The following is a 15,260-nucleotide window of genomic DNA, read 5'->3' on the forward strand; positions in this document are numbered from 1 at the left end:
AGGTAACCACATGCATCATTTTCTGTTACTAATGAAGAGTGTGTTTGCGATTGCGCCGAGAAGATGTGTCTCATAGATAGATACCAGATTGCCCTAATGGCAGACACGTGTGAAGTTGTACCATACACTTCTTGATCTGGGCCATATTTCCAAAGTATAAAAATAACCCCCAAAAGATAGATTTGTTTATTTATTTAATTTATTTATTTTGCTTTATCTGTTTAGTTATTAATTTTAAATCCAGCACTTCCTCACCAAGGAACCCAGGGCAGCAAAAGACACCAGAACAATGCTGTAAAAACAACAACAACAACAACATCATCAGTTTAGAACCATTTAAAAAACAATCACATGTTCTCACAGCTAATCATTTCAAGGTTGCAAGGAACAGAAACATTCAGCCATCAAATGCCTTGGTAAACAGGAATGTTTTGAATGCTCCTGAAAGTTAATAAAGAGGAAAACAGATGCACCTCGCCAGAGAGGGCATTCAGCAAATGGTAAACTGCAACTGAGAAGGCCCTGTTGGTGCCAATGAGATAGCACCCTGCGGTGGCACCATTAGCAGAGCCATCCTTGCCAATATTAGGGCCCAATATGGTGTTATACAGAAATGCAGTCTTTTTTGGTACTTGGGCTCAAAGCTGTTTAGGGCTTTGCATGCTTGTAGTAACACATCGGGCATGGTAGCACACTGGCAGTCAATGCAAGGCTTTCAGGACTGGTGTCACACGGTCCCATCAGGCTTCCTTGCTTACCAATTTAGCAGATGCATTCTGCACTAACTGCAGTCTCTGAACTATCTTCAAGGGCAGTCCCATGTACAGCACATTGCAGTAGTCCAGGTGAGAGGTGAGTGGAGCCGGCTAGCCATGAACAGCTGTAGCTAACTGACCAGCCTAAGATGGGCCTATACACTGCTAGTGACAGAAACTATTTTAGTGAGTTATGGGGATGTATGAAGTAGGTGTGCACTTGGACACACAGTGGGGAGGCATAACTTATTCCTGTACCTGGTGGTCACAGGTATTAATAATTATCAAGACAGCTTCTGTCTGCATAGCCTTTGGGTTTCTCTTCGTTGGTCACACCAAAGTGTGACAGGATGTTGGAAGAACAGAATGGAGTGTTGGGAAGGGAACTGGCTTGTCGCACATTGGTGACAAGGGGGGATTTCTTCAAACTGCAAAGAGCAGCTTCAAAGGAGCAATTTTTGTCACTTCTGCAGCAGGGAAAATTGAGCTGCTCCTCCTTGTCTGCGGTAGTCCTGATAATTATGCTTTTTTAATAGTGCACATTAAATGCAAAGATACATTTAATATCATGTATAATTTGTTCCTTAGATAGGTAGAAGGACACACACATTTCATAGGCTGAGCCCTGTTAGGCATTCTGGGGCATGGTCTTGCTTCTTTCGGATGGCTTGGAAATCACACCTGGAACAGGAAGGGAAAACTATTCAAGTGTAAAGGTAAAGGGACCCCTGACCAGTAGGTCCAGTCGTGACCGACTCTAGGGTTGCGGCGCTCATCTCGCTTTATTGGCCGAGGGAGCTGGCGTACAGCTTCCGGGTCATGTGGCCAGCATGACTAGGCCGCTTCTGGCGAACCAGAGCAGCGCACAGAAGATGCCGTTTACCGCCGGAGCGGTACCTATTTATCTACTTGCACTTTGACGTGCTTTCGAACTGCTAGGTTGGCAGGAGATTCAAGTGTAACCTATCCATTAACTGAGTAAAAACCTTATTGTGACTTTGCTAAGGAGATTGCTCGATAATGGAGATTGCTAATGGTTCGGAAATACTCAGACATCTGTATAGAATGTGTAGAAGTTGCAGGGGGGGGACACACATCATCAAAGCTTCAGAAAGGTTACACATACTCCCTTGCCCATCTAAGAGAAGGAAAGCTGATAAAGGTTTGTGTTGTGTGTCTGTGCATGTGTGAGAGAGTGAGAGAGAGTAAAGCAGCTGTCCTCAACTTGTAGCCCTCCAGATGTTGTGTTGTATTAGAACTCTCTCATCACCACTGGCCATGCTAGCTGGGGTTGCTAGGCACTTGAGTCCAACAGTGTCTCTCTATCTGCCTAGCACCCTTCCTCCTTGTCTGAGCACCAAAGGTACGGTAGTTTTAGAACATAGACAAAACAAGGGGTAAGTTGAGAGAGAGAGACTGGTTGAAGGCACCTTGTTAGTGCTAAGTGCATCTCTCTGGAGTCCTGAACTGAGGTAGTGATGCCTCTGCCTGGATTGTCCCTAGTCCTTATCCCCACCCAAAAATAAATCAAACCCAGGGAGTGCTGCCCCTGGAGATTCTCAATATTTTGAGATGTGGGGAGTGGAGTCTGTCTGCTTTTGTTGTGAGTTTCTTTTTTCGATTGATATTTCTGGGTGTTTTTATCATTATTAATGTACTCTTCAGCGATAGCTGGCAAAAATGTTCAAATGCTGAGGAGTCAAAGCCTTTTAAAGCTATTTTTGTTTACTTTTTTAAAATGCAAATGACCCTTTGTTATGAGGTCAAGAAAGAATATTCTGATTAGGCCTAGAATGTGTTTTCTCTTTCTTGCTCTCTTCCTAAAGTGCCTGGTATAGAAGCTGTTAAATCAAAGCCAGATGAGAAGTCCAAAATGTACTATTTATGTTCCTTTGAACATCATTCTAGACCTTTTAACATGCTTCTCCCAATTAAGCTGTTCAGGCCACAGATCTAAATAGCTGCCTGCACTGGTTGCCAATTGATTAATTCCCTAATGATGGATTGAAGCTACTGTTTTTGTTTCTTAATCTTCTCTTCTCCATTAACGGCGAATCATTCAGTGAATGTTCCTTTCAAAAAAATAAGTAAACAAACTGGAGTAAGGGGGAGCAATTTGCATGTGGATTTATCACAAAATGATGTTTTGATTGGTGTTAATGATACAGTTATTTTGTTTTATCATATTTGTATAGCCCCAGCCGTGTGCTATGCTACTGTGCAAATCTAAAGAGTCATTATTAGGACTTAATCTTACAAAAATGCCTGGGATTTAAACACAGCGTATTAACCAATGTAATCCCAGAAAATAGCATGGTCAACCTGAGTTCAAATACCTCCTTTGCTAAGGAGGATTCAATGGGTGGCCTTGGCCTGTAAATGGAAATGATCACTGACTGTACCTATTACTCTAAATAAGTTTCCTAAAAGTTTTATTGCTTTGTTAACACATACAAGTGACTGGGATCCCTGTGAAAACCAATGGGGGTGGTGATGGTGGGAAGGTGAACTTTGGGGGAAATCTCTTCTCCCAGGGGCAAAGGAGAAGAAACAGCTGGATTTTGCCCTCCCCCATCCAGTGACTTTGGAGGGGATGAGGAGGGCGTTGCTAATCTTTTCTTTGGTGTGCAGAAGTGTGCTGTGTTGGGAGGGGAAGAAATTAGGGCTCAGAAACATGCAACAGTGCAGTCTCAGAGCCCAATTTGCCTTCCTCTTTCCCTGCAGTCCCTTCACAGAGGAAGGGAGGATTCATGCAACATAATTTATCCTTCCATCCCTGCTCAAGGCTACTGTCTACATACTGGTCTCTGCAGTAAGACAGATTCCCCAGTGGAACTGGGAAGTGCTTATGTACTGCCAACAGCTGGAGCTGTTCTGAAGGGTTATAGGAGAAAGTGCATAAAAAAACAAACCACCATAATGTTGCTTTAAAAAAGATTTTTAAAAGACCCTTTGCAGTCCCTGTCATCAATGATGTTGCTAAAACCATCTGGTTGCTAAAAGTGACCAGGAAGTGTTTGTTTGTTTGTTTTTAAAGGGGAAAAAAGAAATATATTTCTTTATTTAGCAAATTTATACACCACTTTTCATTTACAACAATAACAAAGAGATTCAGTAAAATGTTTCCATACCAAGGCATCAGGACCAGTACTAGCGGTCAAGGTTAACAGATGGGTCCTTAACAGTTGGCAAAAGAATGGCAAAAGAATTCCTACTGAGATTAGGTGCCCATTAGTCATTGCAGCATTATGGTGTTGTAGACCTTTATTTCATAGCTAGATGAGCATTTTTGTCCCAGTTAAAACATTCAGAAGGACTGCACCCAAAGCAAATATGCCACACCCACTGGGACATACTCATAGTGAAAAGTACAACACTCTTAATAGTAGGGAAACTCAGCAGCAATTCTCATTGTAGCTTACTGAGTAAGAACAACTATTGGGTAATGTTAGGAGCAACACTTCTGAAAGCAGCCCTAGCCAAATGCCCACCATACCAATACTTTGTGGGCTAAATCAGCCTCATATAACCAGCATGCTTGAGTCTAATGAATGTATGAAGGGGTTGATGCCACAGAGTAAGCTGTCCTGCTTTAGTGTTAACTTATGCCGCTTCCCCTCACCTTGAGAGGAAATAGATGACCAAGCCTTTGTTCCCTCAGCCTATATGGTGTGTGAGGAGCTCTGAATTGTTCCCTCCAGCTGCATGGCTTTAACCAGCCTCTTTTGTTTCAGACCAGAATGGAGACTGAAAATAGTGTTTTCTTATACCAATAGTTTAGGAACTTTTACCATTTTGTAAACAAGCTACATTTTACTGCCTGTTCAACGTTTGTTTGTTTGTTTGTGTGTGTTTTTTTTTTACTGCTGTATGGAAAACCACATGAATCTGACCTTTGGAGAGTTTGTAAATAAGCCATTTTATAACTTTCCAAACATTTTTCTATGCTAAGGGGAGTAGGAAACTTTGGAAGGAGCTTTATAAAGGGGACATTATGGAGTTCACTGGAAAGGGTGCATTTTAAAGGTTTTACAGTCTATATTTCCACACTTTTCTTTGTTGCAGGTTTTGCCATGTTAAATCTCTGCTGGGGTTCTCTCACCAAAGAATATTTGCCCCAAACTGGACCTTGGTTTACAAGGAATTTTTCCAACAAACTTGAATCAGAATATCCTATTGTGTAGGATCTTGAAATAATCTCCCATGAAATTATCCATTCCTCCTGCTCTGAGGGAGGGGAATGTATACACTATCTCAGCCTACTGCTTCATCTAGCATTCTTCTTGGTAAAATACAGAAAGAAGTATTTACCTACTTCACAGTGCCATTAAGAGGCTGCATTAATTAAATGCTTGCAAAGCATGTTGAGATTATCAAGTGGAATAATCTGTCGTTCATATAAATACAAAATGTTATTGTGCTGGATAGATCTCATGAGCTAAAACAATGGCATTGTTGTGGTCTAAATAATCACAGTGATTAAGGAGGCTAATTGTATTTCCAGGACCTTGTGGCCAAAATGTGCTAAAGATGGGGAAAGAGATTCATGGTGAAACCTATGTTCTCTGTCATGAAATATAAATTAAAAATAATTCTATTACAGCAGAATACTGGCATTGTTACATTCATAATGGATATCACACACGTCTCTCTCCCTGCTCTCACTTCCAGGCAAATAATGTTAGAGAAACTATGGCAGTATTTTTCTTCTAGGTGTAATAATCTGTCAGTATCAAATTCTCTTAGTCAGTAGGGAGCATATAGTGTTGATTTACTGAAAATCTTGGATTATGTCTGCTCGGTGGTGAGTGTAGATTTAAGAGGGGAGAGGTAAGGGGTCTCCAAAAGGTGAAGAAATAACACAAAATGAAACCTAGCAAGGAAAAAAATAGCTTGACAGTTAAGATGCAGTGCAGTAACCCAGGCTTCTTGAAGAAAAACCCTAGCAGACTGGCCTCCAAATGCTACATACTGTACATTTTACAACCTATTCAATTATATCCCTAACTGCACTGCACTGGAAATGCTTGATTGAAAGAAGTCTTTACACTTGCCAAACGAAGAGAGGGGGCAGAGAGATATGACTGTTTCCCAGCACAGAAATAATTTCAGTTTTAGGGACATACAGTATAATTAATTTGGCAAGGCTGTTAACAACAGACATTTTTAAAAAGGGCCAATGCTCTACTTTCCAGAACTGTAATCTAATCTCAGTTTCTTATTGAAAATGTTACGCAAGTTGTAATTGTAGAAGAATATTGAAGGGGGCTCAGAGAGAACTTGATCACATTTTATGAGATGAGCTAAAATAGCATGTGGTTCGTACTCCTTTTTATCTGCTAATGTGTGAACAATGGGGTGCTGAAATTGTCTCATACTTCCATCTGCACGGTGCTTAACAATACACTGTGTAGTGTGGAAGCGAGGCAGATATTGGCAGTCAAGAGACAGAAAGACCCCGTCTGCACTTGACATTTAATGCAGTCCCATGCCACTTTAAACAATCATGGCTCCCCCCCCCCCCAAAGAATATTGGGAAGTTAGTTTATTAACAGTGCTGAGAGTAGTTAGGAGACCCTCCTATTCTCTTCACTGATCTATGGTTCCTAGAGTTCCCTGGGACGAGAGATTGATTATTAAACCACCCTAGCATTGTCCGTCTGTGAAGGGAATAGCAGTCTGCTAATAACTCTTAGCACTGTTAAAAAACTACAGTTCCCAGGATTCTTTGAGGGAATCCATGGCCATTTAAAGTGGTAATGTCCTTTGCCTCAGGGAGCAAAATGTCTTGAGCTGGCCCTGAGGGCAAATATTCTTAGTCATTTGTGAGAGGTTATATGCTGTTCTTTCTCTTGAGATAAATTAAGACATAGTTATTAGGAAACAAAGTTTGACAGGGTCCATTAAAATAATTTCATAGCAGAGAGGTAGGGAGACAGAATACTCCTGTTATACAGAATGCAGTGGTGTGAAGACCTTTTGTCTATTACATGAAATGTGGTGGCTGGCCTTTGACAACTGTGAGAAATCACTACTAGTTTTTGTCTGGTACAAGCAGCCTCTATGGTATAAGGGGAGGATGCTGTGCAGATTGTCAGACTCCTAGCCGCCTCCTGTCACCTTTCAGTCACATCATGGCAAAGTGATTTTTTTTTAAAAAAATAAATCTGAATACTAGGAACAGCACGAGCTAAATTCTGAGCAATAAAATGCTAGAAGGAACAGAGGAACAGTGTCCAATTTTAGGTTGATGGCTGTGTTGAGTTTGTAGGGCTGCAGGGTGAGCCCATTGCACATCTTCTGGCATGACTTGCATGAGGCAGGAACAGATTCCCTCAGAAGGTGGTGGACTCTCCTTCGTTGGAGGTTTTTAAGCAGAGGTTGGATAGCCAGCAGTCATTGGTGCTTTATTTGAGATTCCTGCATTGCAGGGGGCTGGACTTAATGACCCCCAGGGTCCCTTCCAACTCTACAGTTCTATGAGGTAGTGCTTTCCTTTAGTTTAATGAATGAAGAGGTGTGACCCATTTGTAGCAATATTTAAAAATCCCCACCTCTCCTCAAGTTCAAACACTATGAACCAAATGACTGTTTTCTATTTAAAAGAAGCAGAAAGCATGAATAGCTTAGTCTGCTGCTGTTGCTGCCACAACTTTTATCAGCCACGGTCCTGTTCGCACCTTATGCCAATCTCAAGCTGTCTTGGTAACCCAGAAGACATCCACCAACAACAGCAGCATATCAGTCATTTTAACTGCCTGGGATTATTATGTGAAGGTGGCCAGTTTTAAAAAAATCTATTAAATACTGCAATGGAAATCCACCCTATTCTATGAATAATTTGGGTGTCCTTCTGACATCTCTGAACTACAGATATGGAGATGGCATTGTGCACTGCAATGGCTCCTAAAAGTCACCCAATAGTAAAATATAAGCTGCTGTTAAAACAATTTCAGGGCACAGTGCAAGTAACAGAAAGCCTGTTTCCATGACAGAACACAAATTATTAATAAATCAGGCCAAACAGGACAAAAAGTGAAAAATAGATTTCATCAGTTAGCATTAGTGTTTTATTATTAAATAATAATGTTATCATATGAGCACATGGTGTTGTGTATCTGTTTTGTGAACCTCACAGAATAAGCTGGAAACTGGGATGCAATAAAAACACTGAAGCGAAACCCAACAGTGACACTACACTGTGGATCTTCTCCTTACGCTTTCACAATCAAAATTGTGTTCAGGGAGACAAGGGCATGGCACACATTTTACATGTTATTCCCCTGGCAGCTGAAACCACAATTAAATGGTTGTGAAAGAGCCCACTTGACCTACTTACTTTTCTTATTGGTCACTAGAAACAATTCATTAGAGAACAACAAAAGTCCCCAGAAACTACAGTTTACCTCAAATGTATGGATGGCAGTATCACAGCCCTTGCATCACAAACACATTCTTCCCTACCAAGACAAAGCAGCAAGTGTCCTGAAGACATCCAGGATTAGGCCACTGGCAGCAGAAGATTGGTCCTGAACTGTGTTTTTATCACATGGAACTACCACAGTGTCAACTGTAGCACAGATCATGCCCTGGTGGCAAGTAAGATCTTTCTCAAGGGCCCATAGCTCAAAGCAGAAAGTGTGGCCTTGAATCTACACTGCCCAAACAGCCATACCTGAACTTTTTGAATGCTTCTCTGATTCCGTCGAATATGCACTACTGTGAGAATACACTTGCTGCACTGAGAAAGGTGAGGAGCAATGCCCAGTGGTTTGCCAGTTGATGTGCCATTGTCTACAGGCTAAAACTGTGTCAGAGCATTCAACTCACAAAATGTACATGGAGACAGCCTCTGGACCATAAGTCAAGAAAATGCACTGCTGTAAACCTTGTCTGGAGAGATAATCACGGACAGTAGCAATGGGCAGAGCTCTGTTAAGAACTATACTTGCAGGGAGATGCCTCTAACACTCCACACATCAGCAAAGGGTTCCTTACCTTTAAACTGTATTTGAACCAAACATCCCTTCAAATACAGGACTGCACACAGAGGAAACCTGGGACACCCCATAACTCCCAAATTTCCCGATTTAACTGGGACTTCCCAGATTGACAGAAGTTGCCCCATCTTCTGATCCCAATCTGTCACGAAGTGGCAGGATGATGGGAAGGAGGAAGAGGATCCCATGGAGGGGTATAACCAGGACTGGGACACGTCGGGGTAAGCTGGGGAGGGAAGTACTCATAGGGTGACAAAAGATGGTGAGGGAATGGGGGTCATTGCACAGGACCCAGAGCAGCAGGACCCTAAAGCCAGAGGGGCCCCTGTCTCCATGAACATGGCATGCTCTAGAAGTAGGGAGCAGCAAGGAGGGGTGCTCTAGGAGACTGGGGCAAACAAGGGCCGACAGCCCAGCTTCTTAGCTGGCCAGGTGGGGCTCGCTAGCTCTGAGAGAAAGAGTGTGATTCCTCAGCTGGAACAGGTGAGGGTCATATGCCTCGTCAAGCCCAGCAGGCAAAGAACACAAGGGAAGCAGAGCTGAGGCGTTGTGTCTCCTCGACAGCCAATTTAGATGGATTTTGGCTTGGATACTCCTGGACTGTGCTTTGGGTTTGACTCTGGACTGTAGCCTTTAGACTTGGCTTACTTGGACTGACCCTGGACTGTGTTTCCTGGACTTTGGGCCTTGCTTGCATGGATTAACCCCCAGACTTTGACATACTGACTTGTCACCAGGTAGGCCAGGGGTTCAGGACACAATCCTGGATGTCCCATTTTGGCTTCCATGCTCTGGCTGCTGCGGCGTCTCTCGATGCTGTGCAGGCTGTGGCAACCTTCCCCAGGCTGCTCTGGGTCACACGGCATCTTCTGAGGCTGCCGAGCTGAAGGCAGAAGACAGCAGACAAGGTAAGGGAGAGGGGAGAGGGCGAGTGAGCAGGTTGCGGTGGTGAGCAGGCAGGCGAGAAGGGGATTGGTGGCAGGGAGAGGGTGACGGGGTGAGCAACAGGGTTGGTGGGATGGTGGACGGGAGCCCCAAATTGTCCTCCCAAAATGTTTGGGGGCGTGAGACCCTAGGAAGGGTCCTGCCTACCTCTTTGGTGGCCTATAAGGAGTTGAAGAAGCTGCCCCCCCAAAGGCAAAGTTGCACTTTTCTGAGTCATGGTGAAGCAAATGAAGCTATTAATGTCCAGGGCAGGCAAGCAGGAGGAATGTGTTTTGAATAGATTTATACACAGAATTTAGTACTTCTGACTGGATCAAGCTTTCCTCACATCTGGCTGCCTCCTGTATTGAGCAATCCCGTCTGTCTGAGCTGCTCATACATTGTCAGGTGCTTTTTAAATAAACAAATAAGCAACTAAATAAAGCAAGCCTGCAAGATTTATATGCAAGATTTACATGCAAAAATGCACATCAAAGGTAATATTATAGGTATAATATGTATAAAAGAGTTATGTGTTCTTACTTTAGGAAATGTGAAATGTGGTATGGGTATAGTAGGCATTTATTATAAAAATGCATATGAAAATAGATGCGGCATACAAATAGCTTCAGTAAATAGCATATTGTTACAAGCCCCCAATCTCTGAACAGTACGTTTTCTCAGGGATCCCAGTACATATTTTGGTTTCCTTTGAAGGAATGTCACTGTTGGGTTGTGGTTTGTTTGTTTGTTTACACATACAGACTGAACATAAGATGGGAGGAGCCTAGCGTTAATACTCCAACAAATCTTGTTCCCTCATTAGGCTTTGGGTGCACAAAACCTACAGTTTTGGGTTCTCACAGAGAGCAAATCGGGCCTCTGTATGATTCTAGATCTTACCTCAAGACTGAGGTTCCTTCTGTTCTCCTTCAGACACACACCTTGATGCCAGCTCCTTCATCCAAATCAATTGAGAAAGGTCTTCTCATTTCAGCTAGGCTTCTAGAAGCATCTACAGCTGTTTAGTTTCTATGGCAACACTTGGGCCAAAGCTAACATAACAAAGCCAATACTTAACCCACCTGGCAAGGGTCATTTACTTAACAAAGAAAGTTTTTTGTTTTTTTTAGCAGTCCCCCTTTCTTTGCAGAAATCCCATTTTACAGAAGATATAAAATCACAGGTTTGGAGAGGACTCCCAAACCCATTTAGTCTAACCCCAAACTTACTGCAACCTATTAAGGGTGCCAGTTTGTGCTTGTAATATGTACGACGTATTTTGATGCCCTCCCCCCATTTCCAGGAATAGAAAACATGCACTCTTTTGTGTAAAGTAATTACAATGTGAATTGCCTGGTGGGAACCATTTCTTTGATGAGGCATTTTTTCTGAACATGCACAGACAAAGGAAATGATTTCCTTACCAAGAGAAATCACTTCAAAGCTCTCAGGCCAGGCCCTAGACCAGCTCAGGTTTCCTTTCTGTTCAGCACAGTATGGACAACAGCTCTCACAAAGACTCATATTCCTCACGCCTGGTTTGAATTTAAGCTGATGCCGAGCCCAGAGTGGAAGGGACTTGCAGGTCTACCTTCCCTGCCAAACACACATAGCCTGCCCTCCCCCTGCTGCCTGTATGTGTTTTAATGTCTGTGGCATTCTCAACAAGGTTTCTCTGCTTCTTAGTGCTTTGTGGTGTTCTTGCTCGCCTGAACATTATTTCAGCCAGGTTGTGTTGTTCTGACATCTCTCCTTCTCTTAAGAAGTCTTCCTCTGTCAGAAAAGAGCTTTGTTTGTCATCCTTCTGCCCCTGCCTCTTGTGAAGGTGAGGTGGAGGACAATGGTACTCATGAGAATGAAATGGATTGAGAATAATTTTGCATGACAACTGCTGGGGATCCAATATCGCTTTGCTGGTGTTGCTTACAACACTAACACTTGGAACATTTCCAATAGCTGCATGGCAGCCCATTGGCAATACGTGCCAAATACTTGTTTTATGGGGCAGCTTGAGCACAGCCCTTGCATTCAGTGCTGTAGAGAAACTGAAATACGTTTCTTACCAGTTTCCCAAGCATCGTGCCTCTTGCACTCTGAATGTCGTACCCCACTATTTATTTAAAACATTCATATATTTCACTCCTTCATTCCGTTTGGGATTTCATGATGGTGTACAAGAATTTGTATCTTAGTAGAAACAACAGTAAAATAACAGATAAAAGCAAACGTAACAATAATTTACAAGAATATGCCTACTTACATTTTCGCTGGGCACCTGAAAGGTTGTAATGTTGCCACAAGGAGAATCTCTTATGGCATTTCGTGGCCAGGCTGAAAAGGCCCTTCCCTTTGCTATGTTAATAGTGTACCTCCAGGAGGCACCTAGTGAAGTTCATCATCAGGAGAAGATCTTAAGAAATAGGTATACAGCAGGAAGGGGAAAAATATGTCCCTCTAGAAAATGTTGTTGGACTTCTCCAATAATCCCTGGCCTTTGCTGGCTGAGGCTGATGGGAACTGAAGTCCAATAGATTCCCCATAACTGAGCTAGGGATAGGCAAGGCTGCTTAATGGTAAAACTGGTGTTAATATAAGAATCCAGCAAGCACACTGTGTACAGAGTTGTTGTTGTTTTTGTTCCCCCTCCCCTGTGACTCCATAGATTAGAGTGTCACTGCCAAAATAGAAAAGAAACCCACACACAGTGCTGCAATAGGTGGAGAGGTTTAAATGTCTCTGTCAGCCCAGCTCCCTGGTGCAAGTAACCTCCTCAGTTATCAGATGGATCATTTGATAAGTATGAATGAGATATGGAGGGACTGTGTGTGTATGTCCTAGGTGTGTGCCAGTGTGGTGTGAAAGTGTAAAAAAAAAAAAGATTAGTCACCCATTTGAACTGTACGCAAGATGAGTTCAACAAATGCACATTCATTTTGAAACAATACCATTGGCACCAAGTTCAGCACATTAAAACAGTAAACAAACAAACCATTTTTCCTAAGGTCATATAATGTTCTGTGCATAAACTTCAGAGTTAGGATATCCAATTATACAGACTTCACCTAATAACCTTAGACCGTAACTTTACAGAGAAGACTAGAATTTGACACAGAAGAAGAAAGTGGGACAGTGCAGAAAGATCAACAGAATTTTCCATGCTTAGTTTTAGCCTAGGATATGTGAAAGGAGATGTAAAGTGGACAAGCCCACCACTCCAAGTAGCTATGGAAGAAGCTCTTGAGAATCCCAGGTTTTCAGATGTGCCTCATCTATTTACAACTGTCCCTGTTTGCTTCCTGGACATCAGGTGGATTTGTCCATCTGCCTAGCAGAGGGATAATCAACATGGTGTCCTGCAGGTTTGGTGGACAACAACTCCCATTGGCACTAGTTGGCATGGCCAATGGTCAGAGATGAACATCAGAAGGGTACCACATGGTCTAGTAATTTATCTTCACCAGAAGCCGCTTAGTCATGCTGGCCACATGACCCGGAAGCTGTACGCTGGCTCCCTCGGCCAATAAAGCGAGATGAGCGCTGCAACCCCAGAGTCGGCTACGACTGGACCTAATGGTCAGGGGTCCCTTTACCTTGATAAATACATCATCCTTTTTATCGTTGTCCAGACAGATCAATAGACCAGGTGGCTCACCTCTTAGACCTGGCTCTCTGTGTGGAGAAAAGAGCTGTTTGTTTGACGATGCCTCTAGAAGTGGGACTGAGGTAGAGATTGCATGGAAGTGTTATGTCTTTGTGAAGGAGGCTGAGCAGTAAAACAAAATGTACACCTAGCCCTTCTGGTCTTCTGGTAATCTGGAAGCCTTTTACCCAAGAGTGAAGCTCACTAGACAGTCAAGCTAACACCTCCAGGAATCCTCTCCATACAAAAATATGTTTCAGCTTAAGACGGGCCACGTTTAGAAGAAGCTGCAAGCGGCACCTCTTCGCTTGAGCCTTTCCATCTGTTTAAGCTGTGAATCCTAAGTTCCTAGCTGTCTGCTTAAATTAAAAGCTGCAGGCAGCAAGGGACCATGACAGTTTGTTCTTCATTGTCAGAGTGATAATCACTCAGTGCAAGACTCATAAAAACAAATGCAGAAACTAAGGCAGGCAACAATGAACTTTTCAGCCTCTTCAATAGCAGAATAATTCCATCGCTGACAATAATTCATATTCATGAATGGTGGCCGGAACGTGCTGCACATCAGCTTGCATAATTCAAGAGGGTAGATTTCAGTTGAACATTAGGAGAAACTTCTTAATGGTAAGAGCAGATTGACAATGGAACTTATCACCAAGGAGGGTGGTGGCAGCGTGTGTGTTGTGTGTGTGTGTGTGTGTGTGTGTGTGTGTGTGTGTGTGTGTGGTAGGAGCCAGTTCCTCACTGCAGGTTTCAAGCACAGGTAGGACACCTGTTTGTTGGTGATGCTCCAGCTCTGCATTTGCTGTACTGAGCAGAGGACTGGACTAGCTCAGGACTGGGAAACCTTTGTCAGCCCAAGGGCAACCTTCTGAGAGCTGTGTGCCAGTGGGCAACAAATGTAAACGTTACCTTTGTACATGAGACTCACCCCCCCCTTTAAGTTCTAAATCCAGACAAGCAGAAAGCATTATTAGCATTCATAGACCTTTTCCATTCAGGCAAAAGCACGCAAGGAGGGTTCATAACAGGGCCAGTAATGGATGTGGCTTAGGAAGGTTGTGTGGCTTCATGAGAGTCATGAGGGCCATAAAGAGAGGCTTGGAGGGCCACATACAGCCCCTTGGACTGAGGTTCCTCACGCATGGACAAAATGGCCTTAAAAGCTGCCTACAGCCTATGATTCTGTTTTGTTTGTGTCAAAGCAGGTGTTTGAATGAGACTCTTCATCTTGGGGTCATGGGTTTGAGCCCCATGTTAGGCAAAAGATTCCTGCATTGGAGGGGGTTAGACTAGATGATCCTTGTGGTCTGTTCCAGCTCTATAATTCTATGAATGGTTTGACATCAGCCTACTATGCGGATTGCCCATGTGGAAAAGAGCAGCCTCTTCCCGGCAGCTAGTGGAAAATGGAGACTGAGTCTAGTGAGTGTGTTGCTCGTTGAAACTCCTCACATACCGGTAAATGCACCACCATATGTTTCATACCAAACAGCCCCACCTGGTCCTCTTTCACAACACACCAGTTTACTGTGCAGTAAATTGGTCTGAAATGAAGGCCATCCATGTCTGCTGACATCACCTTGGATCCTGAGCGATACAAATGGAGTTCTGCTTGCGCCACAAGACTTTCCTGTCTTCCCTTCCTACTTGGAGGGGATCTTCTGCTCCACCCTTACCCACCACCCACAATCATGTATGAACTGATTCGGGACCTAAAACTGTGTTGTAGTCAAGTCAGGAAATACATGGGTAAATTATGTTTTCTGTCTGATGATAAAGGATTCTGGAGGAATTACTTTTGCAAAAGGAAGTGCTGAAACGTATCCTTGACACCTATTGCCTTCTCAGAATAACACAGGCAACTACCCTTCAAATGCCTAATTACCTCAAAGCATTTTAATTAAAGACTCTGCTTTAAAGGTAACAAGTCAAGCG

The 15,260-nt window shown here is 43.1% G+C and overlaps 1 protein-coding gene and 1 long non-coding RNA gene across 14 annotated transcripts in view; one reads left to right on the forward strand and one right to left on the reverse strand.

The window, feature by feature from the left end:
* The window catches only part of LOC309539063 (uncharacterized protein), a 164,030-nt gene that overhangs the window by 83,394 nt on the left and 65,376 nt on the right, over positions 1-15,260 (forward strand). For 7 of the 12 annotated variants that reach the window (XR_014222638.1, XR_014222639.1, XR_014222640.1 and 4 more), the window contains exon 7: positions 1,344-1,471. The exons of 3 other annotated variants lie outside the window; for them this stretch is intronic. The gene's annotated coding sequence lies outside the window, so the exon portion shown is untranslated. Of the gene's footprint in view, positions 1-1,343; positions 1,472-4,820; positions 6,504-15,260 lie in introns of those variants that run through there. 2 more of the 12 variants (XR_014222643.1, XR_014222642.1) reach the window with 2 other exon arrangements.
* Positions 10-10,743, reverse strand: LOC309539078. 2 transcript variants are annotated; one of them, XR_014222669.1, is made up of 4 exons: positions 10,583-10,743; positions 9,479-9,638; positions 1,364-1,436; positions 10-292 (listed from the first exon to the last, which is right to left on the reverse strand). It is a non-coding gene; the product is annotated as an uncharacterized lncRNA (long non-coding RNA). The 2 variants fall into 2 exon arrangements; XR_014222670.1 differs by lacking the exon at positions 10,583-10,743 and adding an exon at positions 9,848-9,891.

This window comes from Podarcis vaucheri, assembly GCF_965113315.1.
Source record: "Podarcis vaucheri genome assembly, chromosome: 8".
In the NCBI taxonomy this organism is placed as follows: domain Eukaryota; kingdom Metazoa; phylum Chordata; class Lepidosauria; order Squamata; family Lacertidae; genus Podarcis; species Podarcis vaucheri.